The following is an 8,185-nucleotide window of genomic DNA, read 5'->3' on the forward strand; positions in this document are numbered from 1 at the left end:
ATTATCTCTTTAATCTACAATTCACATGAAGAAGAAGTCTGAGGAAGAATAGGGATAAGGAAGAGGAGGAGGAGGGGGAGGAGGAGGAAGAAAAAAAGATGTGAAAAAATATTCACATATATCATCACCAAGGGAAAAGTTACTTTTCTTGAATTAACATATTATTTCTCCTCTCATTGATTTTCATGGATTGATCTTAGGGACACTTCTTATTTAACACTAGAACAACTTGGGGGAGCTTTTAAATAATAAATAAATATAATAAAACACTAATGACTGGTCTCTACTTGCAGGCAGTCTGATTCAATTGGTCTGGAATGGACCTTGGATATGAACATTTGTTAAAAGATCCCTGAGTGATTTTAATAAATGACCATAGTTAAGAACTATTGCTTAACTGGTCATATCAAACATAATTATTGACATCAGCCTGCTTAAACCATGCTCTCCCATGCCTTTAAGCATAATTTTCTTAAAATTTTTTTTTGATATACCAAGTTCACAGACCCCCCAAAACATACAACCGTGTGCAGCCTGTGCATGTAGGTTAGCCTGGAAAGACAAGATCCAGCCTAACCTACCAGAACACAGGCACCAGTCCCCTCCAACCAGGAAGCCTACACAAGCAACTGAACCAACCTAACTCACTAGGGGCAGAAACCAAAAAACAGCAGTAATTATGAACCTGCAGCCTACAAAAAGGAGACCCCAAACACAGTAAGTTAAAAAAAAAATAGAAGACAGAGAAATATGCAGCAGATGAAGGAGCAAGGTAAAAACCCACCGGACCAAACAAATGAAGAAGAAAAATAGGCAGTCTACCTGAAAATGAATTCAGAGTAATGGTAGTAAAGATGATCCAAAATCTTGGAAACAGAATGGAGAAAATACAAGAAACGTTTAACAAAGACCTAGAACAATTAAAGAGCAAACAAACAATGATGAACAACACAATAAATGAAATAAAAAATTCTCCAGAAGGAACCAGTAGCAGAGTAACTGAGGCAGGAGAACAGATAAATGAGCTGGAGGATAGAATGGTGGAAATAACTACTGCAGAGCAAAGTAAAGAAAAAAAATGCAAAGAATTGAGGACAGTCTTAGAGACCTCTGGGAGAACAAAAAAGTGCACCAATATTCGAATTAGAGGGGTCCCATAAGAAGAAGAGAAAAAGAAAGGGTCTGAGAAAATATTTGAGGAGATTATTGTTGAAATTTCTCTAACATGGGAAAGGAAATAGTCAATCAAGTCCAGGAAGCACATAGAGTCCCATATAGGATAAATCCAAGGAGAAACCCACAAAGACACGTATTAATCAAACTATAAAAACTTAAGTACAAAGAAAACATATTAAAAGCAGCAACAGAAAAGCAACAAATAATATACAGGGGAATCTCCATAAGGTTAACAGCTGATCTTTCAGCAGAAACTCTGCAAGAAACTCTGCAGAAGGGAATGGCAGGACATAATTAAAGTGATGAAAAGGAAAAAACGTTCAACCAAGATTACCCAGCAAAGATCTCATTCAGATTCAATGGAGAAATTAAAATCTTTACAGACAAACAAAAGCAAAGAGAATCCAGCACCACCAAACCAGCTTTACAACAAATGCTAAAGGAATTTCTCGAGGCAGGAAACACAAGAGAAGGAAAAGACCTACAATAACAAACCCAAAACAATTAAGAAAATGGTAATAGGAACATACATATAGATAATTACCTTAAATGTAAATGGATTAAATGCTCCAAACAAAACACATAGACTGGTGGAAGGGATACAAAAATACAACCCATATATATGCTGTCTACAAGAGACCCACTTGAGACCCAGGGACACATACAGACTGAAAGTGAGGGGATGGAAAAAGATATTCCATGTAAATGGAAATGAAAAAAAGCTGGAGTAGCAATTCTCATATCAGACAAAATAGACTTTCAAAAAAGACTGTTACAAGAGACAAAGAAGGACACTATATAACGATCAAGGGATCAATCGAAGAAAAAGATATAACAATTGTAAATATTTATGCACCCAACATAGGAGCACTTCAATACATAAGGCAGATGCTAACAGCCATAAGAGGGGAAATCAACAGTAACACAGTCATACTAGGGGACATTAACAACCCACTTTGACCAATGGACAGATAATCCAAAATGAAAATAAATAAGGAAACACAAGCCTTATATGACAAATTGGACTTAATTGATATTTATAGGATATTTCATCCAAAAACAACAGAATACACTTTCTTCTCAAGTGGTCATGGAACATTCTCTAGGATAGATCACATATTGGGTCACAAATCAAGGCTTGGTAAATTTAAGAAAATTGAGGGCCTCCCTGGTGGCGCAGTGGTTGAGAGTCCGCCTGCCGATGCAGGGGATACGGGTTCGTGCCCCGGTCTGGGAGGATCCCATATGCCGCGGAGCGGCTGGGCCCGTGAGCCATGGCCGCTGAGCCTGCGCATCCGGAGCCTGTGCTCCGCAACGGGAGAGGCCACAACAGTGAGAGGCCCGCGTACGGAAAAAAAAAAAAAAAAAAAAAAAAAAAAGAAAATTGAAATTGTATCAAGTAACTTTTCCAACTACAATGCTATGAGACTAGATATCAATTACAGGAAAAAACTAAAAAATACAAACACATGGAGGCTAAACAATACACTACTAAATAACCAAGAGATCACTGAAGAAATCAAAGAGGAAATCAAAAAATACCTAGAAATAAACGAAAATGAAAATATGACAGGGGCTTCGCTGGTGACACAGTGGTTAAAAATCTGCCTGTCAATGCAAAGGACGTGGGTTCGAGCCCTGGTCCAGAAAGATACCACATGCCACAGAGCAACTAAGCCCATGCACCACAACTACTGAGCCTGACCTCTAGAGCACACAAGCCACAACTACTGAGCTCAAGAGCCACAACTACTGAAGGCTGCACACCTAGAGCCTGTGCTCCACAAAAAGAGAAGCCACGAAAATGAGAAGCCTGTACACCACAACAAAGAGTAGTCCCCATTCATCACAACTAGAGAAAGCCTGCACACAGCAATGAAGACCCAATGCAGCCAAAAATTTAAAAAAATAATAAATTAATTAATTTATATAAAAAAACCATGATTGTCCAAAACCTGTGGGATTTAGCGAAAGCAGTTCTAAGAAGGCAGTTTATAGCAATACAATCCTACCTCAAGAAACAAGAAAAATCTCAAGTAAACAACCTAACCTTACACCAAAAACAATTAGAAGAACAAAAAAAAAAAAAAACAAAGTAAGCAAAAGGAAAGAAACCATAAAGATCAGATCAGAAATAAAGGAAAAAGAAATGAAGGAAACAATAGCAAAGATCAATGAAACTAAAAGCTGGTTCTTTGAGAAGATAAAAAAAATTGATAAACCATTAGCCAGAATCATCAAGAAATAAAGGGAGAAAACTCAAATCAACAGAATTAGAAATGAAAAGGAGAAGTAACAACTGACACTGCAGAAATACAAAGGATCATGAGAGATTACTACAAGCAACTATATGCCAATAAAATGGACAACCTGGAAGAAATGGACAAATTCTTAGCAAAGCACAACCTTCCAAGACTGTCCCAGGAAGAAATAGAAAATATGAACAGACCAATCACAAGCAATGAGATTGAAGCTGTGATTAAAAATTTTCCAACAAACAAAAGCCCAAGACCAGATGGTTTCACAGGCGAATTCTATCAAACATTTAGAGAAGAGCTAACACCTCTCCTTCTCAAACTCTTCCAAAATATAGCAGAGGGAAGAACACTCCCAAACTCATTCTACGAGGGCACCATCAATATCACTGATGAACACAGAGGCGAAATCCTCAACAAAGTACTATCAAACAGAATGCAACAGCACATTAAAAGTATCATACACCATGATCAAGTGGAGTTTATCCCAGGAATGCAAGGATTCTTCAGTATACACAATTCAAGCAATGTGATATACCATATTAACAAATTGAAGGATAAAACCCATATAATAATCTCTATAGATGCAGAAAAATCTTTGGGCAAAGTTCAACACCATTTATGATAAAAACCCTCCAGAAATTAGGCATAGAGGGAACCTACCTCAACATAATAAAGGCCATATATGACAGACCCACAGCCAACATCGTTCTCAATCATGAAAACTTGAAACCATTTCCTCTAAGATCAGGAACAAGACAAAGTTGCCCACTCTCACCACTATTATTAAACATAGTTTTATGAGCTTTAGCCACAGCAATCAGAGAAGAAATAGAAATAAAAGGAATCCAAACTGGAAAAGGAGAAGTGAAACTGTCACTGTTTGCAGAGGACATGATACTATACATAGAAAATCCTAAAGATGCTACCAGAAAAATACTAGAGCTAATCAATAAATTTCATTCAAATTAATCAAATTAAGCAGGACACAAAATTAATTATACAGAAATATCTTGCATTCCTATACACTAATGATGAAAACTCTGAAAGAGAAATTAAGGAAACACTCCCGTTTACTATTGCAATGAAAAGAATAAAATATCTAGGAATAAACCTATTAAGGAGACAAAAGACCTGTATGAATAAAACTATAAGACACAGATGAAAGAAATTAAAGATGATACAAACAGATGGACAGACATACCATGTTCTTTCTTGGATTGGAAGAATTAACATTGTAAAAATGACTATAATACCCAAAGAAATCTACAGATTCGATGCAATCCCTATTAAACTACCAATGGCATTTTTTCACTTAAATAGAACAAGAAATTTCACAATTTGTATGGAAACACAAAAGACCCCAAATAGCCAAAGCAATCTTGAGAAAGAAAAATGGAGCTGGAAGAATCAGGCTCCTTGACTTCAGACTATACGACAAGACTACAGTAATGAAGACAGTATGGTACTGACACAAAAACAGAAATATAGATCAATGGAACAGGATAGAAAGCCCAGAGGTAAACCCACACACATATGTTTGACTTATCTTTGATAAAGGAGGCAAGAATATATGATGGAGAAAAGACAGCCTCTTCAATAAGTGGTGCTGGGAAAACTGTACAGGTACATTTAAAAAAATGAAATTAGAACACTCCCTAGCACCATATATATATATATATATATATATATATATATATATATATATATATATATATATTTATATATTTATATATATATATATAAAAAACTCAAAATGGGTTGAAGACCTAAATGTAAAGCCAGACACTCTAAAACTCTTAGAGGAAAACATAGGCAGAACACTCTATGACATAAATCACAGCAAGATCCTTTTTGACCCACCTCCTAGAGAAACAGAAATAAAAAGAGAAATAAACAAATGGGACCTAATGAAACTTGAAATATTTTGCATAGCAAAGGAAACCATAAGCAAGACAAAAAGATAACCCTCAGAATGGGAGAAAATATTTGCAAACAAAGTGACTGACAAAAGATTAATCTCCAAAATATACAAGCAGCTCATGTAGCTCAATATCAAAAAAACCAAACAAATCAAAAATGGGCAGGAGACCTAAATAGACATTTCTCCAAAGCAGATATACAGATTGCCAACAAACACAAGAAAGTGTGCTCAATATCACTAATTATTAGAGAAATGCAAGTCAAAACTGCAATGAGGTGTCACCTCACACCAGTCAGGATGGCCATCATCAAAAAATCTAAAAACAATGCTGGAGAGGGTGTGGAGAAAAGGGAACACTCTTGCACTGTTGGTGGGAATGTAAATTGATACAACCACTATGGAGAACAGTATGGAGGTTCCTTAAAAAACTAAAAACAGAACTACCATATGACCCAGCAATCCCACTACCAGGCATATACCCTGAGAAAACCATAATTGAAAAAGAGTCATGTACCACAATGTTCATTGCAGCACTATTTACAATAGCCAGGACATGGAAGCAACCTAAGTGTCCATTGACAGAAGAATGGGTAAAGAAGATGTGGCACATATATACAATGGAATATTACTCAGCCATAAAAATTAATGAAATTGAATTATTTGTAGTGAGGTGGATGGACCTAGAGTCTGTCATACAGAGTGAACTCAGAAAGAGAAAAACAAATACCATATGCTAACACATATATATGGAATCTAAAAAAATAAATAAATGATTCTGTTGAACCTAGGGACAGGACAGGAATAAAGATGCAGATGTAGAGTGGGGACTTTAGGACACAGGGAGGGGGAAGTGTAAGCTGGGGTGAAGTGAGAGAGTAGCATTTACATGCATACAATACCAAATGTAAAATTGAAAGCTAGTAGGAAGCAGCTACATCACACAGGGAGATCAGCTCGGTGTTTTGTGGCCACCTAGAGGGGTGGGATGAGGTTGGGATAGGGAGGGTGGGAGGTAGACATAAGAGGGAGGGTATATGGTTATATATGTATACATATAGGTGATTCACTTTTTTGTATAGCAGAAACTAACACAATATTGTAAAGCAATTATACTCCAATAGAGATGTTAAAAAAAAATAGAATAGAGGGTAAAATGAGACCCACCTAGAGCTATACAATTACTAATTGAACTACAAAAAAATAAAGATAGTTGATATAATTTTTTCTCTCATATTATTAATATTGTTTACCTCAGAACCAAATGATATTAAATTTGGTAAAATATTTGAATTATTAGATATATAATGGGCAACTCTGACAAACTATTTTTTACAAAGTGCCCACGATTCTTATGGGTCAAGAATTTGGATGCAAATGACTTGTCCTCCTCTACCCTGGTGCCAGTGAACATAACTAGAATGTTTGAGGCTGGAACCATCTGGCCATTTTTTCACTCATGTGCCTCAGTTTTGATGAATCAAAAGCTGAGCTCAGCTGGAACTGTTAACCAGAGTTGCTACATATGGCCTCTTCATGTATCCATGTTTCTTGGGCTTCCTCATACCATGGAAGCTTCAGAGTAGCATGGTAGCTCAAGGATTAAAGAAAATAAGGCAGAACAGGACAGAGATTCAGTCCTCTTATGACTCAATCTTAGAAGTCACAAACTATTACTGGTACACTATTCAGGAAAACAGTTATATGTAAGGAGAAGGGACACAGACCCAACTTCTCGATACGTAGCATGTCAAAGAATTTTTGGCTATGTATTTAAAATAACATTATGGTCACATATTTAAAGTGTTATCTAAACACATTATGTATAAGCAAAAACATGCTAACTGAACAGCATATTTTAGAGTGCAAATTCCACAAAATTCTGCACTTCAGCCTTGGAAAACTGCAATGCCACATGACCCTAAATGTGAAGGAAAATCATAAGACTTGATATTGTAGTTAAGTAATACTATATGTCATGTTCAACAACCTTGCCTATGTCTTTTTTTAATATTGGCAAAGAAGGCAAAGATCATGAAGTAGTTATAGTCAAGGAGCTTATAAAAAAAATTCCTCCCAATTTAAGCAAGAATCAGTTTCCTCCCAATTCAGGTAAGTTTTTCTCAGTAGCTGAACACATTAATAACATTCTGGAGAGGATCAAAACTAAGACAGTCTTATTAGGTTGGACTATAGTAATGACTATAAACTGATTTATATTTCTATATTATGTAAATTTCTCTAAATCTAATTTACATTTAAAGCATGCTTATATTTGAGATTATTTTTTTTAAATGTCAAACAGAGATAGCTGACATAGTTTACTTAATTTAGAAATATCAATTTTTGGAGTGTGTATGAAAATCATGGGTTGTACCCATATAATAACAATTATATGTTGGGTTTTAAAGAAATATGACAAGCCAACAGCATATTTTCCTGTATGAGCCATATAGTACCTTAGATTGTTTCAATAATAAAATTAAAATTATGAAATAGCAATATTGTTTTCATTTTGTTGACTGCAACATTCCTCTTCCTGGAGGGGATATTGGAAAAATTTATGGTTTCAACCTTTAGTTTAGAATTAATGTTATTGCTGAGCTTTGGGATTACAAATAGCTATCTATTCCCAACATAACAGCAGACAATCTTTACAAGAACCATTTTATAAATACTGCCTGTGTTAGGAAAAAAAATTTTATTGTGTGAAACTTATTGACAAAGGGCAGGTAATAATCTAAAGGAGAAAGGTGATAAAATTAGCAGAGAGAAAAAAACACTTCTATTGATATGTTCTATCTACTTGGCAAAATAACACTGTTAAATTTTT

Source organism: Mesoplodon mirus (genome assembly GCF_964341445.2).
Source record: "Mesoplodon mirus genome assembly, chromosome: 2".
Taxonomy (NCBI): Eukaryota; Metazoa; Chordata; class Mammalia; order Artiodactyla; family Ziphiidae; genus Mesoplodon; species Mesoplodon mirus.